Source organism: Onychomys torridus, unplaced genomic scaffold (assembly GCF_903995425.1).
Source record: "Onychomys torridus unplaced genomic scaffold, mOncTor1.1, whole genome shotgun sequence".
Classification (NCBI taxonomy): domain Eukaryota; kingdom Metazoa; phylum Chordata; class Mammalia; order Rodentia; family Cricetidae; genus Onychomys; species Onychomys torridus.
This window is the reverse complement of record NW_023413876.1, coordinates 5693-31467: the sequence shown is the minus strand read 5'-3', so window position 1 is coordinate 31467 and position 25775 is coordinate 5693. Positions and strand designations below refer to the sequence as shown.

General features: G+C 42.7%; 1 pseudogene; it reads right to left on the bottom strand.

Annotated features, from left to right (window-relative positions):
- Positions 1-824: 824 nt before the first annotated feature.
- On the bottom strand, positions 825-22549 carry LOC118576545 (annotated as a pseudogene).
- Positions 22550-25775: the final 3226 nt, after the last annotated feature.

Sequence of the window (25775 nt, the reverse complement as noted above, 5' to 3'; positions counted from 1 at the left end):
ATTTCAATCCTCTGTCTCTGGAGAACTGGTTCATACAAATTGTCACCTGACCTCCACTCATGGGTGTGGGACATGCACACAAAATGAATAAATATGCAAATGTAGTAAGAAACTCATTACAGGTCCTTTCTATCTATGGATTTTATATTTATGGATCAAAATCTTGGAAACAAACTAGCTGAAAAAGTATCTCTACAGTGAAAAATGTATTGTTTCCTCCTGTCTTTGTCCTGTAGTCAACACAATAAGAATAGGGTCTATGCAGTATTCATATTAGGCATTGGAAATTATCTAAAGAAGATCTGAATGTGTCAAAACAAGTGTAGAGTAACATGAATATTTTACTAGATTCTGAGGGTTAACTGTGTGTGTGTGACTCAGACCCTAAACCCTTTATCACTTTGCTGTTCTATTTGCTATATTGACAATTATTGTTGTTATTATTGACTGGGTCTCACAATGTAATCTGCACTGGCCTTGTACTTCTATGCCTCCTGCTTCATGCTCTCTCTCTTTAGAGACAGGGTCTCACTATGTAGCTCTGGCTAACCAGAAACAGGCTACAAAGATCACGGTGTTTGGCAACTCAATGAGATCCCACTGTGTCTGCCTCTGCTGGGCTGAGGTTAAAGGCATGCAGCACTGTGCTCAGCTTGCTTGGTGTTGTATCATGAGATTACATGCACCCATCAGCAAGCTGGCTGTATTTGTTTCCTAAACAATGTTTTTCTCCTTGTGACTTTAACCCATTCTGCACTCTGTTGATAAAGAAACTGCCCCCATGCCCAACACTATGGAGTAAGAGGGGAACAGAGGTCACTCACGTATTATGTCCAGCTGGATGGGGTCACTCCTCTTGGAACTGACTTGATTGGATACTTCACACTGATAGACCCCAGAATCCTCAACCCTCACAGACTTTATTTGGAGGGTGCTGTTGTTCTGGAACAGGTTCTTCCTGTCTGTAAGCTCCACACTCTGGCCTTTGAAGAACCAATGGACGGAGGTCCCAGTGTCTTTTGTCAAGCAGGTCAGGAACACAGTGACCATATCTTTGACTGTGTTATTGGTCACTCGGATGGAGGGTGGAGTCACTGGATCTGTGGATCAATAGTGGAGGGGACCAGCTGAGATAACTTCACCCTTAGAGATCTCAACCAGTTCATAGGGCCCATAGAATGGAGGGGCCCTCTGCAAGATTGCATGTTTGGGTTCACAATATAGTCTGTAGGGAGAGAGCTGAATCTTACTCCTACAAAGATCACCCACAGTGACCCTGACTCAGGGTATTTGTGCAGATTCCACAATGGGAGCCTCTTCAGCCCACATGTCCAGAAGTTTTATTGTAGGGGAATGTATTTCCCAATAATTTTTGTGGAGACTCTTGCACACACTTTCTGTGAGTGTGAAGAGGCAGGTCCCTCGTTTATGAAATAGCCTTCTGTTTCAATTTTATTCAATAATTTTCATGAGGTTAAGAGGCCCAGCTAATCTTAAAAGTGTTAAAGGCTATACCTGAGGACTGGGAAATATCCCTAAATGAAGAATTTCTGTTTGTAGAAAAAATTGTATTTCCTGCTCCATGAATATGGATTAAATACTACAGAGAAGAGGGGAATAATCTGACCAGAGCCTGCAAGTATAATCCTCTGTATTGATAATTTTTGAGACAGGGTCTCACTGTACAGTTCTAGCTCACTTGGAACTTGCTATGTAGACCAGGCTGGCCTCAAACTCACACTATCTACCTGCCAATCCCTCCTCAGTGCTGGCATCAAAGATGTGTGCCACCACACTGTGCTGACATTTGTTTTTTATACCTTGAGAAGAGTAAGCAAAATAACATCAACAAATGTCAGAGACATGGTTCACCCTGACTCAGAACAGGGCTCCCAGGCACTTTCACCACTCACTCCTCCCATCCCATGGAGTCAGAGCTGAGCCAGCCACCCCACCCATGAGACAGGAGCAGACCTCTGAGCAGATATCTCATCCCCATCTTTGGGGAATATTCTCCTCCAATTTGGAGAACAGGAATGTGAACACAGTTGTAACCCTGGGTGTTCCTTGTAGGTCATGGTGCTCATAAAACAAAAATGGAAGGGACAAGAAAGCTCGAGTTAGGCACAGAAAGATATCTTGATTTTGAGGCTCTCCTAACCATGGAAAGTCCCTCACAGAACCTATGGCTTTCCAAGGCTGGGAGAACCTCCTCCTACATTGCAAGCTCCATCACTATCAGCCAGAAATCAGAGGACCAGGAGGCCATTAGACATAAGGATGGAGCAGCAAGCTTGGGGGAAGACTGAGTTTTGCTTGTTCACATATCATGGGTTGGAAATTAAATGCTTCTACACCTTCTCAGAAATCCAAAAGACTCCATTCCAAACCTGGTGATGAAATTTCAGAGATTCACGTACTAAGGACTGTAATTTGCTTCACTGTGGTCCTATTGACTCCAGGAAAAATGTTATAGATGAGGCAAGAATAGGATCTGCTATTCTTAGTATTGATTTTGGGGATAAAGAGCTCTTGGGAGGATGACAGGAGTTCTCCATTGACAAACCAATAGTACTGTGGAGGTGGGTTACCATCTGTGTGGCAGGAGATGTGAGGTTTGTCCTTGAATGGAAATCAATATCTGAGGGGGATATGATAAGGACATCTGGACCATCTGGAGCAAACCGAATAAAGTCACATGTGATATCAGCAGAGAAAAGGGCAAATCCTTGTCTGTAGAAGGAGTTAGTATCTCTTTGAGCTGTGCTTTAACCTTAGTTGAGCAGATTTCACCTAGAGTTTGGGTGCGGATTAGTAGAAGAGTACTCATTCAGCATGCACAAGCCCTGATCTATCTCAAGCACCACACACAAACATACCCTCTGCACACACTTGTGTGCACTAAGACTGAGTCTGACAAGTCCCCTGTCTCCATCACCCTGAGTCTCTCTTGGCAGAATTCCCTGCACCTCATTCAACCTCAAAGCTGGAACTGTCCAAATATGGTTGGGCTGGGACAGGATGCCCTGGCAGCCTAGGTATCTGTGTGGTAGGTCTGTGTTATGAACCCCAGGGGACTTGTACCAGGTTTGGTAGCTCTAGCCCTCTGTATTTAGACAGTTTCAGGCAGGATGAAACTTACAGGCAATGTTTAGTGAGAATGGACCACTTGAGGAGGTACGCACTGAGTTCCAGGTTGATATTCATAGGGTCCTGTGTCAGTCCTCAAAACACTGAGTAAAGTGAGAGTCCTGTTGTCCTAAGACAGCTTCAAACTGTTCTCTTCTGAGAGGCTTTTGTCATTTATTCTCCACATGTAGGCTGTATTCTGAGTCTCAGACTCACAAATTGCTACTGAATCCTCATGCTCCGTGGGATTGGAAATTTTTGGTTGTGATGCTGGGCTTGGGTGGCAGTGCTGTGCTCACCACAGAGAGATGATTGCCCTGTGTGGTACTTCTGATTCTTGCAAAGGCCTCTTACAACCAGAGACAGTCTCTTAACTCCCAGCTGAACTAGATCCTTAAATAATCAGACAAGAAGCAAATTAAAGGCAGATGGAGTGGCTGAGGGCTCAGAGATAATGGTGCCTCCTGTGCTGTGTATGGAGGAAGCAAGGACTTTCTCATGCGTGAACTGTGCTGCCTGTCAGAGATCTCACACAGCTGAGGATCTGCCTGACATTTAGGTCATGCTGTGCCACAGGTGGGCCATTCTTGTCAGGTATTTGATGTTGATTGACCTGAATCAGGGAGCCCTATAAGAAGCCTGAGTCTATGAAATGATCTAGAAGAGTGAAGGTCACCTAGTAGTTCTCCATGATGCGACCTGGTGATGTACTTTTTGAAAAATAGCTTGTACCACTGATGGCCTATGTGATCCTGACTCAAAAACTGTTTGCTCTCTCACTCTTTTTGTAATAGGAAACATGGTAAATGATCATTGCTATGCCGGCAAATTAACCTTAAATGTGAACCATGACGTGACCTTCCACCAAGCAGTATGTACTAGTATTTTCATGCAGGAATAATCCCTGGACTGAAGTTGGATTGATGGCTCAGTGGTTAATAATACTGGCAGTTCCTCTAGAGGACCTAAGTTCAATTCCCAGCACCCACATGGTGGCTTGCAACCATCTATAATGAAATATGATGTCCCTTTCTGGTGTGCAGGCAGAACACTTTATAATAAATAAATGAATGAATGCATGAATGAATGAAGGAAGGAACGAACAAACAAACAAATAAATAAATAAATAGTAAAATAAGGCTAAGCAGAGTGTGTGAAGGAAACACCAAAGAGCTTCAGTAGCAGAATGTAAATTTCACATTGGAAAGAGGAGCAGGTCAGAAGTAACCCATAGACAATTGTAGTCAATGGCAGTGTATATTTCAGAGTAGCCAAGACAAATTTCCAATGTCTCACCATAACAAATAAGACATAAATGTGTAGTGGGTGTTAAATAGTTGACTTAATCATTCTGTCTTGTACACAGACATCAAATATCACACTCTATTATACAGACTACATATAGTTGGGAGGCCATTTAAAGCACTATTAACAAGTAATAGACAATGGATCAAGAAAGTGGAAAGGTGATTAGGGATGCTGAGCAATTCCTTATATGTCTTTCAGCCATTTGAGTCTCCTCTGTTGAGAATTCTCTGTTTAGCTCTATAGCCCATTTCTTAATTGGACTGTTGGGCATTTTGATGTCTAATTTCTTGAGTTCTTGATATATTCTGGATATCATCCCTCTGTCAGATGTGGGGTTGGTGAAGACCTTTTCCCATACTGTGGGCTCTCGTTTGTCTGGTTGAAGGTGTCCATTGCTCTACAAACGCTTCTCAGTTTCAAAAGGTCCCATTTATTGATTGTTTCTCTTAGTCTCTGTGATACTGGTGTTATATACAGGTGGTGATCTCCTATGCCAATGTGTTTAAGACTACTTCCTACTTTCTCTTCTATCAGGTTTAGAGTAACTGGATTTATGTTGAGGTCTTTAATCCACTTGGACTTAAGTTTTGTGGACGGTGACAGATAAGGATCTATTTGCAGGCTTCTACACACTGATATCCAGTTATGCCAGCACCATTTGTTGAAGATGCTTCCTTTTTTCCATTGTACATTTTTGGCTTCTTTGTAAAAAAAATTATGTGCTCATAGTTGTCAGGATTAATGTCAGGGTCTTCAATTCAATTCCATTGGTCCACATGTTGGTTTTTATGCCAGTACCAAGCTGTTTTTATTACTGTAGCTCTACAGAAGAGCTTGAGGTCAGGGATTGTGATGCCTCCAGAGGTGGTTTCATTATACAGGATTCTTTTGGGTATCCTGGGTTTTTTGAGGAATTGCTCAACCTCCCTAATCATCAGGGAAATGCAAATCAAAACGACTCTGAGATACCACCTTACACCCGTCAGATTGGCTAAGATCAAAAACATTGAAGACAGATTATGCTGGAGAGGATGTAGAGCAAGGGGTACTCTCCTCCACTGCTGGTGGGAATGCAACCTTGTACAGCCACTTTGGAAATCAATATGGCACTTTCTTAGAAAATTGGGAATCAATATCCCCCAAGTCCCAGCTATACCAATCTTGGCCATATATCCAAGGAATGCTCAGTCATACCACAAGGGCACATGGTCAGCTATGTTCTTACCAGCACTGTTTGTAATAGCCAGAACCTGGAAACAACCTAGATACCCTTCAATTGAAGAATGGATAAAGAAAATGTGGTACACATACACAATGGAGTACTACTCAGCAGAGAAAAACAAGGACAACATGACGTTTGCAGGCAAATAGATGGATCTATAAAAAAATTATCCTGAGTGTGGTAACCCAGACTCTGAAGGACAAACATAGTATGTACTCACTCATAGAAGGATACTAGATGTAAAACAAAGATGACTGGACTGCTACTCACAAGTCCAGTGAGGCTACCTGAAAAACAGGACCCTACGAGAGACACAGGGATCACCCAATGACAGAGAAATGGATGACATCTACATGAGCAAACTGGACGTGAAGGGGGGTAATGAAGGGCAAGGTTTGAGGGAAATATAGCTTAGGGGAACAGGAGATCCCAGCTGGATCAAGAACAGAAAGGGAGAAAGGAAACATGATAAATGACCACATGAGAATAGGAAGAAGCAAGGTGCTAGGAAGGTCCCCAGAAATCCACATAGGTACCTCCAAAATAGACTACTGGCAATGGTCCAGACAAAGCCTGAACTGGCCTACTCTGGTGATAGGATGGCCAAACACTCTGTTGTGCTAGAAATCTCATCCAATGACTGAGGGAAGCGGATGCAGAGATACACAGCCAGGTTCCCTGTGGATCTCCAGGAGGGATTGTATGAGCGAGAATTGTTGAGACCAAGACTGGAAAATACACAGGGACAAATAGCCAAACTAATGTAAGACACATGAACTATGAACCAATTGCTGAGGAGTTCCCAACTGGATCAGGCCCTCTGGATAAGTGAGACAATTGAATAGCTTGAACTGTTTGGGAGGCATCCAGGCAGTGGGACCAGGACCTGTCCTTAGTGCACAAGCTGGCTGTTTGGAACATGGGGCTTATGCAGGGACAATTCACTCATCCTGGGTGGAAGGGACTGGACCTGCCTGTACTGAATCTACCAGGTTGAACTGAATCCCCATGGGAGTCCTGGCCCTGGAGGAGATAGGAATGGTGGGGGGGGGGGGCTGGGGAGAAAGGGGTAGGTGGCCAGGAGGAGGGAGTTCATGGAAATGTAAAACTGAATTATAAAATTTTTTAAAAAGTTGAAGAAAAGTGGAAAGATCATTTTCAAGTGCTAAAAAATGTTACACATTGTACGTATAATCATGGGCCAAAATACATAAAGAACTCTCACAGTTCAACAATAGTAACAATAAAACCACAAGCAACTCAATCCAAAGAGAAGGAGAAGATCGGACATAGCAACTTCCATTCTAGCCATTCTGGAACTCATTGTATAGATTAGGCTGGCCTCACACTCCCAGATATCCACCTGTCTCTGCTCCCAAGAGCTGGGGTCAGAGGCAAGGACCCCCATACATGGCCTTAAAACTATCTTGAAAAAAAAAGAATAAAATTGCAGGACATCCTACATGATTTCATTTTTACTACAAAGCTGCAAAAATCAAAAGTAGTCTATTACTGACATAAAGGCTGACATACAGATAAGTAACATAAAATTGGAAATCTCAGACATGCACTGCTCATGCACACTGGCCATGATTAAATGAAAGATTAGTTAATATTCTAAATATGTGTGTTTATGGGGCACAGTTTTGCATATATATTATAATGTGTGTCAGATATGCACAGTTGGCATATCCAGCATTTCATCTGTCACTTTTTATGTCTGTTACAAACATGCATTTCAAATATTCTTTTGAATTAATTGGTGTGAAACAGAGTTGTCCTACTGAGTTACAGAACTTGGAAGGCATTCTTGCTGTCCATCTGCCCCTCTGTGACAGGATGAGTTTGTTTTTTTTTCCTTAGCTGAGGATTGAACCCAGGGCCTTGTGCTTCCTAGGCATAAGCTCTACCACTGAGCTAAATCCCCAACCCCAAATGACTCTTTTTTTTGTCATTTGTTAATTATATTGGTGTTTTAATTTTACATATCAGCCAAGGGTTGCCCTGTCCTCCCCCCCTACAACTCCCTCCTTTGGGTTCCCCCCCCCTCCCCTACCCTCAATGCCTATCTCCTCCAGGGCAAAGACTCCTCTGGCGATTCAGCTCAACCTGGTAGATTCAGTACAGGCAGGTATAGTCCCAGATGAGTTTATATCAGGCTGCTGAGACTGTACAATGTTGGTAGAATAATCAGTTAAACAAGGGATGTTGGGGTGATGTGATATCCAGGTAAAAGAATAAAGTTAAGCCTTCACCTAACAACATATACAAATCACCTCCACATGGATCAAAGACCTAAAATGGATCAGAGCTGGAAGTCATCAGACTTTTAGGAGACAGGATGAAAGCATCTTGAAATTGGATTTCAAATGGTGTCTTTGTTATGATGCCAGATGCATCATATAGGCATTTTGGCTGCTTATATGTCTCTACACCACAGGCACACATGGTTTGTACCTGAGGAGGACAGATGAGCATGTTGAATTCCTTGGAACTTCAGTTACATACAGCAATAAACTGACATGTGGGTACTGGGAATTGAACCCCTGTACTTTGGAATTGCTGCTAGGGCTCTTAACTATTGAGCTATCTCTCCATGTATTTGGTTTATGGGAATGGAGAAATAGCTCAATAGTTAAGAAGCAAACACACACACACACACACACACACACACACACACACACACACACTACTTCAACTACTACTATTACTGCTAATACACACCACAAAAAATAGTTAACAGAAAAAATGAGTCTTGTGCAAGGAGCATGAGGATAAGAAGCTCAGTATATGGGCCACCAAATTAGCTCAGTTGGGAAGAATACCTGCCGGATTCCCTCCAAGTACCTGTCTCCTCTGGCAACACAGATATAAATGCACAATGTGGGCCAGTGAAATGGATTAACAGATAAAGGGCTTGCTCACACAGTTGAGTTCAATTCTCTGTCCCCAGAGAACAGGCCCCCACAAATTGTCCTCTGACCTCAACACACTAGGTGGGGAACACCCATACAAAATGAATAAATATGCAAACATAGTAATAAACTCAATATAGGTACTTTCTATCTATGAATTTTATATTTATGGATCAAAATCTTGGAAAAAAACTACTTGGAAAAGTTTGTCTACAATGAAACATGTATTTTTTTCCTCATAACTTTGTCCTGTTCTGAACACTATAAGATTAGCTTATATGCCTTATTCATATTAGGTATTGAAATAATCTAAAGAAGTTTTAAATATGTCGGGGGGGTATAGAATAACATGAATATTTTACTAGAATCTGAGGGGTGACTGTGTAGGTGACTCGGACCTTAAACTCTTAATCACTTTGCATTTCTATTTGCTATCTTGACATCTATTGTTGTTATTATTGACCAGGTCTCACAATGTAATCTGAGCTGACCGTGTACTTCTGTGCCTCCTGCTCCATGCTCTCTCGCTCTTTTGAGACAGGGTCTCACTATGTAGCTCTGCCTATCCTGAAACTGGCTACAAAGACCAGGGTGGTTGGGAACTCATAGAGATCCAACTGTCTCTGCCTCTGGTATGCTGGGGTTAAAGGCATATAGCACTCTGCTCAGCTTGTTTGGTGTGTTATCATGAGATTAACATGCATCCATCAGCAAGCTGGCTGTATTTATAACTTGAACCATGTTTTTCTCCCTGTGATTTTTACCCCTTATGCACTCTGTTGATAAATAAACTGCACCTACCCCCAATGCTATGGAGTAACAAGGGAAGAGAGGTCACTCACCTATTATGTCCAGATGGATGGGGTCACTCCTCTTGGAAATATCTTCATTGTATACTTCACAATGATAGTTCCCGGAATGGGAACTCGTGGCATGGATTATTTCCAGGGTGCTGTTGTCCTGGTACAGTCGCATCTCATTAGTGATCCTCAGACTCTGTCCCTTGAAGAGCCAACGGATTGAGATCCTAGTGTCATTTGTCAAACACTTCAGTAACACCAAGGTCAGTTCTTTGATTGTGGTTTTGGTGAACTGGATGGAGGGTGGAGTCACTGGATCTGTGAATAAACAGTGGAGGGGAACAGCTGAGAGTCCTTCACCCTCAGAGTTCTCAGCCAGCTCACAGGGCCCGTAGAATGAAGGGGCCCTCTGTAAAATCACATGTTCAAGATATGTTCTGTAAGGAAAGATCTGAATCTTACTGCTACAAAGTTCACCCACAGTGACTCTCACTAAGAGTATTTGTGCAGATTCCACACTGGGAGCCTCTTCAGCCCACATGTCCAAAAATTTTATTGTAGGGGAATGTATTTCCCAATGATATTTGTGGAGACTCTTGCTCACACTTTCTGTGAGTGTGAAGAGGCAGGTCCCTCGTTTATGAAATAACCTTCGGTTTCAATTTTATTCAATAATTTTCATGAGGTTAAAATGGCCCAGCTAATCTTAAAGGTATTAAAGGCTATACCTGAGGACTGGGAAAAATCCCTAACTGAAGTATTGCTGTTTAGAAAAAATTGTATTTCCTACCCCATGGATATGGATTAAATAGTACAGGGAAGAAGTGAATAACCACAGTGCTGACCACAGTCTACAATCTAATCCTCAGTATTGATATTTTTTGAGACAGGGTCTCACTGTACAGTTTTAGCTCACTTGGAACTTGCTATGTAGACCAGGCTGGCCTCAAACTCACACTATCTACCTACCTCTAAGTCCTCAGTTCTGGCATCATAGGAATGTGCCACTACACTCATCTGGCTTTTGTTTTTTGAAGCTTGAGAAGTGTAAGCAAGAGAGCATCAACTGTCAGTGACATGGTTCACCCTGACTCAGAACAGGGCTCCCATACACTTTCACCACTCACTCCTCCCACCCCATGGAGTCAGAGCTGAGCCAGCCCCCGACCCATGAGACAGGAGCAGACCTCTGAGCAGATATCTCATCTCCATCTTTGGGGAATATTCTCCTCCAATTTGGAGAATAAGAATGTGAGCACAGTAGAAAGCCCTGGGTGTTCCTTGTAGGTCATTGAGGTTATAAAATGAAAATAGAGGGGATAGGAAATCTTGTGTTAGGCACCGAAAGAAAACTTGACCTCGAGGTTCTACTAACCATGGAAAGTCCCTCACACAACCTTAGGCTTTACAAGTCTGGGAGAACCTCCTCCTCACATTGCAAGCTCCATCCCTGTCAGCCAGAAACCAGAGATCCAGGATGCCATTAGACATAGGGATGGAGCAGGAAGCTTGGGGGAAGACTGAGGTTTGCTTGTTCCCATAGATATGGGCTGGAATTAAATGCTTCTGCACCTTCTCAGAAAGCAAAAAGACTCCACTCAAAATCTGGTGTTGATATTTCAGAGATACACTTACTAAAATATATTAAGAACTCTCATAGTTCAACAATAGTAACAATAAAAACCACAAGCAGTTCAAATCAAAGGGAAGGAAAGTACCTGACATTCCTTTTAAAGAAAGAGGAACAGATGACCAATAAAGACATGCTGGCTTAGTTTTTGTCTATTTGGCAGACTAAATTCACATGGGAAGAATAACCTCAGTTGAGGTATCCCCTCCATCACAATGGCCAGCAAGGCATTTTATTAATTACTCTTTGGTGGAGGAGGACCCAGTGCTATCCCCTTGCAGATAGCCCCTTTCTTATGGGCTCTATAAGAAAAGCAGCTGAGGAGTTGTGGGAGCAAGCCAGGAAGCTTTTCCTATTGTTCTTGCCTGAACTTCCTTCAATGACAGACCCTGATCAAGACGTTTAAGCCAAGTAAACCCCTAACTGCAAATTTGGTTTGGGTTGTGGCATTTCATCACAGTAACTGCAAAGATAACTACAACAAAACATAAAGAAACGCTGTGGGAGCCGGGCCGTGGTGGCACATGCCTTTAATCCAGCACTTGGGAGGCAGAGGCAGGCGGATTTCTGTGAGTTCAAGGCAAGCCTGGTACAGAACAAGATCCAGGACATGCACCAAAACTACACAGAGAAACCCTATCTCGGAAAAAATAAATAAAAAAGGAAAGAGAAGAAATTCCAAAGCGGTCACACATAGTGGACATGACTTTAATCCCAGCACTCCAGAGGCAGAGGCAGGTGGATCTCTGTGAGTTCCATGCCAGACTGTTCTACAAAGTGAGTTCCAAGACAATCAGGGATACACAGAGAAATCCTGTCTCAAAAAACCCAAAAGGAAAAAAGAAATGCTTATGGGACGGGTATGGTGGTGCACACCTTCAATCCCACTACTCTGGATTACATACCAGGAGTCCATAGTCAGACCCTGTCTCACAACCTAAACACAAAAATATGCTTAATACCAGTAGTCATTGCAAAAATGCACATGATTGGCCGACTTAAACTGTACATTCCTTAGGATAAGTCATATATAAATTATAAGCTATTAAAGAGAGCTATTAGGATACAAGTTAAGGCTTGATCATCTTATAAATGATCAAATTCTCTATACAAATGTATGTTTAGAAACAGGCTAAATATGCTGAATGTTAGCATAATAAATTCCTTACTTTACCCATGACACTTTGAAAATGTTTAAGTTTCCCACTTTAAACTATGCCATGCTATAAACTATACTTCCAGGTATTAGTCCAAATTATACTTTGAGATCATTTAGATTATATTATTATATTTCCATTACCAGGTCTGAAGATAATTTGCCTAGCTATCCAATTTCAAATAAAGGATAGCTCACCAAACAGATTTCAGAATAAGCTTTCACTGTTCCTTCATTAAAAGAAATTCACTTTACATTGGCTGCTCTTAATAATCAGTCACCTATGTCTCCTGACTAATTAAATACACAAATGCTTTTTGATGTAAAGTTTTTATAAGGGTATGAAAGTTTAGTTTATAGAGACTGTTTAGGAAAGTTAAAAAGTAACTTATGATATATGAACTGCCAGTTATTGGGATAGATAAGTATAGATAAATAAGTACAACTTATAAACATCTAGATAAATGATACCCAAGTCTCAGTAAATAACCTAGAGATACTGAGGATGTATGCCTAATTTAGATCTATGAATAAAGTTTTTATTGAGATCTGAGATATATAGGCTTTAGGAATAGACTTATTTGTGCCTTAATAGAGGAGTCTACAGACCTCCCCCAGAAGGGACACTGGGATAATAATAGGCTGTACAAGACATAATAATTGTCCCAGGAATGAGTGATGCTGACTTTACTGGGGAAATTAAGATTATTATAAACCTCCTACAATAACAATTCAGATTCTACAGGACAGCGCCTAAGGGAGCTGCCAGTTTGGATTCTAGTGTTATGGTCTTCTGTGTTCAGGAAACTAAATATTCCACACCAATTAAACCCTTAAAATACAGGGAAAGAAAATAATTGGCTTGCTAGACATAAGCATAGACATTTCTTACATTTCAGAAGATGATTGGCCAAGTACTTAAGATGATTATTACTTCTTCATCTGTTTTAGACCTAGGTCAAGGTAATATTGTAACCAAGAGCTCAGAAATATTAAAATGGCCAGATAGATAATATTATGGCATATTCTGCCAACAGGTCATCCCCTTTAAACCTAACACTCTGTGGGGAAGAGATATGGTGCAATTAATGGGTATATCATTACTCTCTGCTATGGACTAATATCAGCTCAAATGCTATATATGGGTGTTAAACTTTAAAGAACTTGGGTAAACAAACCAAAGGCATAATTGAGCCCATTATTCTAGAAATTATAAATGACAGACATGGCCTAGGGTATCAAAATTAATCTGAGGGGCCACTATTGACTGATGACCCCTCTACATGGAAATCTGATGCTCCTATGTGGGTTAAACAATGGACTTTGAATGCTGAGAGAATAGTAGCTGCTACTTGTCAGGTGGAGGAGAAGCTTAAAAATAGGGCATGTGAAGCCTCACACCAGACCTTGAGTCACCCCAGCATTTGTTGATTACAAAAAAATTAGGCTCACAGGCTGTTATAAGACCTTAAAAACTTAAATGAACTCTATTGGAGCCAAGGGGAGCTTCACAATCCAGTTTGTCATCTCCCACAGCCACCCTTAGAATTCAAAATATAATTGTCATAGACTTCCAAGGTTGCTTCCTCACCATTGCTCCTCATCCTATAGATCATCAGCTTTTCACTTTCAGCTTGCCTTCTAACCTGACACAATGGAAGTCAAAAGCTGATATACAGAGAAGGAAATATGACTTCTGCTTATCCAGAACTCTTTTATTGAGCTTAGTGCCTAATCATATATACAGATCAACTATCAGAAGTATCTGTAAATTACATTTTCCTCACAGTCCCCCAAACCAATCATAATATGTATGTACGTACATATATATTGTGATACATTTATTGCACAGGTGATATATATATGTATATATATATATATATATATGTATATGTATATATATATGTATATGTATGTATATATATGAAACTTATGAGTCTGGGAGACTGCAAGTGTTCCCTGAACAGAGCCCACCTGCACCCAATCAGACTAAGAGGTGTGTCTTTATCCTCATACCCCAACACCCCAGCCCCTAGGCTTTGGGCCCAGAGTCACAACCTTGTGCCCCCACACCACTACCCATTGCAGTCCCAATGACAGGCCAGTCAGCAGGCAGACCTCCTGCTGACACGTCAGATAACTACCAACCCCCATCAGACCTTGTAACCCAAAAGTCTCACCTCCCCCAAATCCCACCCACCCTCCAAGATTGCAACAGAGAACTTGCTTGCCAGCACCTGATTCAACTAAGAGGTGAGTCTTTGTCTAGGTGGGGTCCAGGGTCACAACCCTGTGCTCCCACACCACGACTCTTGCAGTCCTCATCTCAAGCTAATAGGTAGGCCTCCTGCAGACAGGTCAGACTACAACCACCCCCACCAGACCCTGAAACTCAAAAGCCACACCTCCCCTAGATCCCACCCAACCTCCCAGACTGCACCTGTTCCCTGAGACATAGCCTGCCAGCACCTGATTGTATAAGAGATGAGTCTTTATCCCCATACACAAACGCACCAGACCCTAGGCTTTGTGCCCAGGGTCTCATCCCTGCATACCCACACCGCCAACCATTGCAATCCCAGTTTCAGGCCAGTCAGCAAGTAGACCTATTACAGACAGGTCAGACTACCACCATTCCCCAACAGACCCTGTAACACACAAGCCCCACTCTGTAGTGGTATAATTTCCTTAGTTATCATATGAGATAAGATAGATATGAAACCTTAGACTCACAAATATAAGACAGATAGGATATCTCCTTTAATTTTGCCAAATATAAACAGAATAGATATTATGAATAGACTAGATATTGTAACTGTAATTCTTGTTTGATAATTGTTTTGTTACATGTAATTTTACTATGTTAAAGTCAAAAACCTTCCTTTCGGAAAAAAAAGGGGGGGGAAAGTGCTATGGATGATTGATTGGTGAATAAAAAGCTGCTTGGCCAGTAGCCAGGCAGGAAGTATAGGCAGGACAAGAGAGAAGGGAAGTGGAAGGCTGGAGGGAGGAGATGCCAGCCTGCTGTCCAGGGAGCAGCATGTAAAGGCAGCAGGTAAAGCCACAGAACACATGGCAACATATAGATTAACAGAAATGGGCTGAGTTTAAGTATAAGGGCTAGACAGTGGTAGGCCTGAGCTAATGGCTGAGCAGTTTAATTAATAAGAGCTTCTGAGTCATTATTTTATAAGTGGCTGTAGGGTCCATGGGGCTTGGCAAGACTGGAGAAAACTCAAGCTACACCACCCCTCCCAAACCACCCACATGCTGAGATTGCAGCTACTTCCTGAGGCAGAGCCTGCAAGCTCCAATTGGACTAAGAGCTGCTCCCTGAGACAAACCATCAGCACTGATTAGACCAAGAGCTCCCACTGGACCAAGAGTATTCATCTGTCAAAGAGAGGCTCTCTCACACACAGACATACCCACTGAGACAAAGAGTTCATCAACACTGATTCGACCAACCGCTCCCACTTGACCAAGAGTATCGATCACACCAAGAGAGGTTCTCTCAGACACAGACACCACTTGCAGCAAGTGGAGAAAGATATAGGGACATGCCAGTGAAAAAATAAGTCAACAACATAAAAACCAATATGGCTCAATCAGAACCTTCATCATCAAGACCTTAATATCCCAACACAGAAGAAACAGAAAAATTCAACCTTAAAAAATGATCTTAAGGCATTTGCTCAGCTATGTTCATATAGGCATTGTTTGTAATAGCCAGAACCTGGAAATAACCTAGATGCCCTTCAACTGAAGAATGGATAAAGAAATTATGGCACATATACACAATGGAGTACTACTCAGCAGAGAAAAACAATGACATCATGAGGTTTGCAGCTAAATGGATGGATCTAAAAAAAATAATCCTGAGTGAGGTAATCCAGACTCAGAAGGAAGAACATGGTATGTGCTCACTCATAGTAGGATACTAGATGCAAAACAAAGATGACTAGACTGCTACACAACTCCAGGGAGGCTACCTAGAAATCGGGACCCTAGGAAAGACACAGGGATTGCCCAATGACAGAGAAATGGATGAGATCTACATGAACAACCTGGACGACAGTGGGAGTAATGAAGGGCAAGGTTTGAGGGACAGAAAGCTTAGGGGAGTAGGAGATCCCAGCTGGATCAAAAACAGAAAGGAAGAATGAGGAATAACATACCATGATAAATGATGACCACATGAAAACAGGAATAGGCAGAGTGCTGGAGAGGTTCCCTGAAATCCACAATCATATATCCTCTGTAGCCTGCTGGCAATGGTCGAGACAAAGCCTGATCTGACCTAGTCTGGTGATTAGATGGCCAAACACCCTGACGGTGATGCTGGAACTCTCATCCAATTAGTGATGGAAGTGGATGCAGAGATCCTCGGCCAGGCCTCAGGTGGAGTTTGAGGAGTCCAGTTGTTGAGAAAGAGGAGGGACTGTAAGAGTGTGAATTGTTGAGAACAAGATTGGAAAAGCACAGGGACAAATAGCCAAACAAATGGAAGCATATGAATTATGAACCAAAAGCTTGAACTGTTTGGGAGGCACCCAGGCCATAGGACCGGGACCTGTTCTTAGTGCATGAGCTGGCTGTTTGGAAACTTGGGCTTACACAGGGACACTTTGCTCAGCCTGGAAGGAGGGAACTGGACCTGCATGTACTGAATCCACCAGGTTGAAACTGAATCCCCTGGGGAGTGTTGGCCCTGGAGGAGATGGGAATGGAGGGGAGGGGTTGGGGGAAGGTGGGGGTGGGGGCGGGAAGGGGGAGGACAGGGGAACCCATGGCTGATGTGTAAAATTAAAACACAAATATAATAAATTTAAAAAAAAAGAAATGAAAAAAATGACCTTAAGAACATGATAGAGATCTTTAAAGAGGAAATAAAAAAAATCCCTTAAAGAATTCAAGGAAAAGTCAAACAAAAAAAATGGGAAGAAATCAATAAATAACTTAATGAAAGCCAAGAGAAAGCAATAAAACAAGTGAGGGAAACAGTTCAAGATTTGAAAACTGAAATTAAGACAATAAAGAAGACAGAAACTGCTGGGTGGTGGTGGTGCACACCTGTAATACCAGACCTCAAGAGGCAGAGGCAGAGGCAGGTGGATCTCTGTGAGTTCGAGGCCAACCTGGTCTACAGAGCTAGTCTAGGACAGGCTCCAAAGCTACACAGAGAAACCCTTTCTCAAAAACAAAACAAAACAAAACCAAAACAAACCAAACCAAACATTTATATCTATGGATTAGATTTATGGATCGAAACCTTGGAAACAAACTACTTGGAAAAGTATCTCTACAGTGAAAAATGTAGTTTCCTCCTATTATGGTCTTATACTAGACACAATAAAACTAGTGTCTATACAGTATTCCTATTAGGTGTTGGAAATAATCTAAAGAAGTTTTGAATGTGTGGGAGGGTGTAAAGTAACATGAATATTTTACTACATTCTGAGGACTGACTGTGTGTCTGACTCAGACCATAAACTCTTCATCACTTTGCATTTCTATTTGCTATATTGACATATATTGTAGTTATTATTCACCATGTCTCACAATGTAGTCTATGATGGCCCTCTTTTTTTTAATACAGAGATTTTCTATTCATTTTACATACCAACCACAGATTTCCCTGTCCTGCCTCCTCCCACCCCCCAGCGTTTCCCTCCAATCACTCCCTCCCACCACCACCCCATTCCCACCAGCTCCAATGCAATTTTACTATGGGAAGTCAGCAAAGCTTGGTACGTTCAGTTTAGTGGCCTTGTACTTCTATGCCTCCTGCTTCATGCTCTCTCTCTTTTGAGACAGGGTCTCACTGTGTAGTTCTGGCTATCCTGAAACTGGCTACAAAGACCAGGGTGGTTGGGAACTCATAGAGATCCAACTGTCTCTGCCTCTGGTGTGCTGGGGTTAAAGGCATACAGCACTGTGCTCAGCTTGCTTGGTGTGTTATCATGAGATTAACATGCATCCATCAGCAAGCTGGCTGTATTTATAACTTGAACCATGGTTTTTCTCCCTGTGATTTTTACCCATTATGCACACTGTTGATAAATAAACTGCCCCCACCCACAACACTATGGAGTAAGGGGGCAACAGAGGTCACTCACCTATGAATTGAAGCTGCAAGGGGTCACTTTTCTTGGAACCGAGTGGATTGGACACTTCACACTGATAGTCTCCAGAATCCTCATCGCTGGCAGAGACTATTTGAAGGGTGCTGTTGTTCTCGGTCAGTCTCACCCTGTTTGTGATTCTCAGACTCTGGCCGTTGAAGAACCAATGAATGGAGTTATTAATGTCCATTGATGGGCACTTCAGGAACACAGACAACATGCCATTGTTTATGGTTTTGTTGACTTGGATGGAGGGTGTAGTCACTGGATCTGTGGATAAACAAGGGATGGGGCCAGATGAGAGTGTGTCACCTTCAGAGATCTCAGACAGCTCCCAAGGTCCATAGAATGAAGTGGCCCTCTGCAAGATCACATGTTTGTGTTGAAGATATGGTCTGCAAGAAGAGAGGTGAATCTTACCCCATCACGATCACCCACAGTGACCCTGACTCAGGGTATTTCTGTAGATTCCACACTGGGAGCCTCTTCAACTCACCTGTCCAGAAATCTCATTGTGGGGGGAATATATTTCCCAATGATTTTTGTGGGAATTCTTGCTCACACTTTCTGTGAGTGTGAACAGTCAGGCCCCGCTTTTATGGAATAACCTTCTGTTTTTTTTAATTAATAATTTGTCATGGGGTTAAGATGTTTCTTTTTAATTAAATAAGATGTCATGGGGCTAATCTTAAATTTTAAAGGTGTTAAAGGCTAGACTTTTAACATGGGAGAAATCCCTAACTGAAAAATTTCTGTTTGTAGAAAATTGTATTTTTCTGTCCAAGGGATATGGATTAAATATTACAGAGAAGAAGTGAATAGTCACAGTGCTGACCACAGCCTGACACTCTAATCCTGATAATTTTTGAGTCAGGGTCTCACTGTACAGTCCTAGCTTGCTTGAAACTTGCTATGTAGACCAGGCTGGCCTCAAACTCATACTACATACTTGCCTCTCCCTACTCAGTGCTGGTATCATAGGTGTGAGCCACCACGCTCAGCCAACATTTGTATTTTGAACGTTGAGAAGAGTAAGCAAAAGAGCATCATCAACTCTCAGTGACATGGTTCACCCTGACTCAGAACAGTGCTCTCAGGCACCTTCTCCACCCACTCTTCCAACCCCATGGAGTCAGAACTGCGCCAGCCACCTCACCCATGATACAAGATCACACTTGGCAGCAGAGGTCTAGTCCCCATCTGTGGGAATTTTCTCCTCCAATTGAAGAATAAGAATGTGAGCATATTTGAAATCCCTGGGTGTTCCTTGTAGGTCATGGAGGTCATAAAATGAAAATGGAGGGGACAGGAAAGCTTGTGTTAGGCACAGAAGGAAATCTTGACCTTGAGGCTCTCCTAACCATGGAAAGTCCCTCACACAACCTTAGGCTTTACAAGACTGGGAGGACCTCCTCCTTACATTGCAAGCTCCATCCCTGCCAGCCAGAAATCAGAGAACGAGGAGGCCATTGGACATGGGGATAAAGCAGGAGGCTTGGGGGAAGACTGAGTTTTGCTTGTTCACATAGATATAGGCTGCAATTAAATGCTTCTGCACCTTCTCAGAAAGCTAAAAGACTCCACTCCAAACCTGGTGCTGATATTTCAGAGATCCACTTACTAAGAACTATAATGTTCTTGACTGTGGTCTTACTGAGGACAATGACAGTTATAGACGAGTCAGGTATAAGATCCACTATTATTAGTATTTATGTTAGGAATATAGAGCTCTTGCGAAAATCACTGGAGCTCTCCATTGACAAACCAAGAGTACTGTGCATGTGGGCCAACATCTGTGTGGCAGAAGATGTGAGGTTTGTCCTTCAATGGAAATGAATATTTGAGGGGAATATGATTGGGACATCTGGACCATCTGGAGCAAACAGAATAAAGTCACATGTGATGTCAACAGAGGGAAGGGAAAATTCTGGTCTGTAGAAGGACATAGCAACTCTTTGAGCTGTGCTTTAATCTTAGGTGAGCAGGTCCTACCCAGAGTTGGGTGCAGATTAGCAGAAGAGTACTCATTCAACATGCACAAGCCCGGGTCTATCTCAAGCACAACACACAAACATTCCCACTGCACACTCTTGTGTGCCCTGCGCCTGAGTCTGACATGTCCCTTGTCTCCATCACACTGAGCTTCTCTAGGTAGAAGTCCCTGGAACCCATTTAAGCTCAATGCTGGTTCTGTCTACATGTGCTTGGGCTGGGCCAGGATGCCCTGTCAGCCTAGGTATCTGTATGGTAGGTCTGAGTCATGAACCTAAGGAGACTGGGACCGAGTGTGGTAGATCTAGCCCTCTGTATTTTGGCAGTTGGGGCCAGGATGAAACAGAAAATACTTACAGGTAATGTTCAGAAAGAATGGGTCGCTTGGGGAGGCACTCACTGGTTTCCAGATTCACATTCATAGAGTCCTGTGTCAGTCCTCACAACACTGAGTAAAGTGAGAGTCCTGTTGTCCTCAGACAGCTTCAGTCTGTCCTCTTCTGAGAGGCTTTGGTCATTGATCCTCCACAGGTAGGCTGTATTCTGAGTCTTAGGCTCACACATTAATGCTACTGAGTCCTTACCCTCCATAGAATTGGCATTGTTGGTTGTGATGCTGGGCTTGGGTAGTGGTTCTTTGCTCACCACAGAGAGATGATTGCCCTGTGTGGTGTTTCTGATTCTTACAAAGGCCTCTTACAACCAGAGACAGTCTCTTTATTTCCAGCCAACCCAGATCCTTAAAGAATCAGGCAGGAAGATAATTTCAGGCAGATGGAGTGGCTGAGTGCTCAGAGATAATGGGGCCTCCTGTGCTGTGTATGGTAGAAGCAAGTGCTTTCTCATGAGTGAACTGAACTGCAGTGTTTGGTGATGGTCAGACTCAAGACTTGGAATCAGAGACCTCATTTTATCTCCTGGTCCTCACTGACCCATTGCTGCCTTGAGACACAAGATTCGAGTCCCTCCTGCTACAATGACCTATTCTGCTTTGTGTAGACCACAACCCTCCCAGCCTTTGCTGTTCAGGGCTGTGCTACAGATAGTTATGATTAGTCTTCCCATTGAGCTTCCCTGAGAAACCTGAAAACCTGTCAGAGATCACACACAGCTCAGGATCTGCCGGACATTTAGGTCATGCTGGGCCACAGTTGGGCCATTCTTGTCAGGTGTTTAATGTTGACTGACATGAATCTGGGAGTCCTGATTCCATGAAATGATCTAGAAAACTGAAGATACCTAGGACCATTTCCATGGTGGGGAGGCTGGAGATGTGGCTGTGAACAGGTATCTTGTGCTATCCACAATTTTTGTTACCCTGACTCAGTGACTGTTTTCCCTGTCTCAATTTCCCTATAATAGGACACATGGTGAATGATCATTGCCTGCAAGTTAACCTTAACTGTCAACAACAACCTTACCTTCCACCAAGCAGTGTCTATTACTATTTGCCTACAGGAAATAATCCTTTGGTGGGACCCCCAGAGGAAAGGAGCTGCCATTTGTACACTTTTTCTTCTCTCTCTTTAGGGTTCTTGACCTTCCTGGGATGTCTCAGAAGACCATCAGAAGAGCTGTCTAGTTGCCTTTCCTACCTCTCCAACTATGCTGAGCACACTGAGTTTCAGGAGGAGATGCCCACGTGACCTACCTCAGACATGGCTCTCAGAGTCTGACTGTCAACAGACTCCCAGTCTACAGTCCATCATTGTCCCCTGTCAGTTCCAACAGGAGGTCAAATTCCAACCCAGTCTACAAGCTTTTTGGGATTCCTGGTCCAGTCTGGAATGGAATTCTTGAGCAAAGCTACTGGGGGGTCATCTCTCTGTGAGACTCTCATGGTTTCCTCAGCCAGGCCTGGCCTGAGTCTCAAAGGGTCTTTTTCAAGACCATGTTCATGATGAGCATCTAAGACGCTGGGCAGAGTCTACGATGCCTGAGCTCAGTTATCACATCACCTCTTCTCTGAGGGTGGATTCAAGTGAGGCATCCTGATTTATTTTGTTTTCTCCACTGTGTGTCCTTTACTAAATGTTTGTATCACCATGTGGGGACCATAACACAGAGTCATCCAGCGATGACAGCTCTATAGGTCAAGTAGGATTAGCTCCACCCAGGACCCGGAGGTTACAATGAATTACTTACAATATACTCTAAACGCCACGGATGGACACACTTCGCGAAAGTCTTCCAATGTCACCTGTGCTCTGTAGCCTCCTCTGTCATCCTTATTGACATTATTGATGATCAGGGAAAAATCCCCTGAGTTCATTCTCACTTTACCTTGGTATCCAGGCCCATATATTATGTTTCGACCTCTAACATATGAGGACATCATGAGCTGCTTAAAATTTTCTTCCTTGTACCATTTAAAGACCAAGATATTTCTTGGCATATTGTGGGCATATAGATGAACACTTCCCCCTACAGCAACAATGGATGGAACTGCTTCAAGAGTGATGTCTTGGGCAGTGGTGGGAGAGTTCCAGTAGATGAAAAGAGAGACTAAGAGGGAAGAAAGAAAGAAATCAATCAATATTATGCCCTTTGCTTTTGGTAGAAATTTGAAATGAGGGTGTTTAACTCTCAGCCTTGGTGTGTGTGTGTGTCCTGTTGAGGGGAGGTCAGCAGCATCACCCCCATTAATCAGTACCCCTGAATCTTTCTACTTTATGATACTGGTTTCACAATGTCTACACACCTCACCCCACACTGCCCTCAGATCCCTACTCATACTCAGAATCTATGGTGAGTGTAGGCATGTCTAGTCAGACCTCCTCCTCTAGAAGACTCTGTGCCTTAATTTACTGAGCTTTCCCTGCTATGTCTCTTCTGAAATGCTTGTCAGCCCCTGAGCCCACCTTCTAGATGTCCTAGGTGCTCCATCTTCCTGCCCAATAGTAGCAGGGCTTTGTGTGGAGGACTAATTTGATTTTGGTTTAAACCTCTCTACCTCGAACAGGCTCAGATACCTGTGAGCAAATGAGTTTCCCAGAGCCTGGGTTTTATTTGCAGTCTCGGGGTCCTACATAATGATGTTGTTTACTCACTTGGATTTGTCAGCTTGAGTCTTAAGGATACAGTGGTCAGTGCTGATAAATCTACAGTGGGTAGCAAGTGACCTTTTCTTCCCCACTTATCATTTCCCATCCCATGTGAGCTTCCTGATGGTCTCAGGCTTCAAGAGGAGCCAGATGTCATTTCTCAGGTTCTTTCCCTCTCTCAGACAACCCCATTCCGTCTCTGGACTCCCCAACAATCTACTCCAGAGGAATGCCTCCTCACCTGTAAGCAGGAGTCCCCTACAGGAGACCTGTCCTTTGTGGAGAGGGACTGAGGTGAGCTCCATAGTCTCTGCTGTGGGCAAGGCTCTTCCTCTGGAGAGGAGGTTTGTCTCTCAGGCTGCTGCCAAGCTGGGCTCCTCTGGTGTCTGCTCTGCTTTTATTCCCAGACCTCAGCCTCCTCCCAGAGGAGGGCACTTGCTGGAGTCAGATGGTCTGGGGGTGGAGTCTGTGTGTGTACATTGCTCTGTTCTTCTGTGAGTGCTGCCTCCCATCCTTCTATTCCTTTGTTGTTCAGTGTTCTAGAACATACTTTGAGCCGAAAGGCTGAGAAGTCCTGTGTCCCACAAGAACAGCAGCTCACCCCAGAGCCTTGTCCCTGAACTTCCTATAGCCAAGAGTGTATTTCCTTGAGACCCCAAATCCTAGCAGACCCCAGTCTGCCCTGTGATCTCTATGCTCAGGGAAGTTGGGATTTCTTCCCAGCAGAGAGAGACTATTGATACAAACTTAAAGTTAATTTTGTTATACTGTGTGTATATTTCCACTCTTGTTTAAGGTATTATGTTTGTACTGCTCATTTAAAATTGTAATGGATAATTAAAAATAGATTAATAATAATTTAGTCATCTATGATAACCATAATCATAGCCATGTTAGTTAAGTCTTCTAGGTATACATAGATATATTTCAGATAGATAGGTAATCTTCAAATACTTCAAAGACCAACAGAATATGGCATTTAAAATATTTTTAAAATTTAGACTTTCTAGACAGTGAGACATGTCTGCTCCAGGCAGCACCGATTTACTTCAGAGAGGAGGATGGGCATTAAAGACACTTCATATGGAGTTTATCTTCACCTTGGCAAAAATAGCCATTTGGGCAAGAAACTGTTCTTGCCTGGACTGCTTGATCAACTAGACATGCAGGACCCATAGAAAGGTGACCACTGAACTTTGCTTGACACAATGGTCCTTCAGGTTCCTGCTTTGCAGAGAAAACTGCCAGACATTCTACAGGACACTAAGAAAAGTGACCAAGAGGCTCTAGCCCCTGTGGTCTGAAGACAAATGCCACAACTTTACAAAGTAACATTAGGTGACTATCCAGGCTGCTAGCTGTCTCTGTCTACCCTGCAAGACTCCCAAAAGCTGCTTACGTCCTTCTTCCGGTTCTCATGTAATATTATAGCCTTCTGAGGTCTTTGATGTGGTTGAAGAGTAGATAGTTATAATTTTCACAGTTATGATAAATAATAAGCTAGATATAAGACCTTAGACTCACAAATATAAGATAGATAGGATATTTTCTTTAATATTGTAACTCTAATTCTTGCTTGATAATTGTTTCATTATTTGAAATTTTACTATAAAAAAGTTAAAACCTTGCTTTTTAAGTGCTATATTGATTTCCAAGTTGGCTGTACAAGCTTGCATTCCCACTAGCAGTGGAGGAGAGTTCCCCTTGGTCCATATCCTTTCCAGCATAAGCTATATTCTGTGTTTTTAATCTTAGCCATTCTGACAGGTGTAAGGTGGTATCTCAGAGTCATTTTGCTTTGCATTTCCTAGATAATTAGGGATGTTGAGCAATTCCTTGAGTGTCTTTCAGCCATTTGAACTTCCTCTGTTGATAATTCTCTGTTTAGTTCTATAGCCCTTTTCTTAATTGGAATGTTGGGCATTTTGATGTCTAATTTCTTGAGTTCTTTATATATTCTGACTAGCAGCCCTCTGTCAGATGTGGGGTTGGTGAAGACCTTTTCTCGTTGTGTAGCCCTTCACTTTGTCTTGTTGACTGTGTCCTTTGCTCCACAAAAGCTTCTCAGTTTCAACAGGTCTTATTGATTGATTGTTTCTCTCAGTGTCTCTGCTATAGGTGTTATATTGTGAAAGTGATCTCTGGTTCCAATGCATTGAAGAGTACTTCCTTCTTTCTCTTCTATCAGGTTCAGAGTAACTGGATTTATGTTGAGGTCTTTGATCCACTTGGACTTAAGTTTTCTGCATGGTGACAGATATAAATCTATTTGCAGCCTTCTACGTATTGACATCCAGTTATGCCAGCACCGTTTGTAGAAGATGTTTTCTTTTATCCGTTGTACATTTTTGGCTTCTTCATTCATAGGAATGCAGGTTAATGTCAGGGTCTTCAATTCGATTCCATTAGTCCACATGTCGGTTTTGTTGTCAATACCAAGCTGTTTTTATTAAG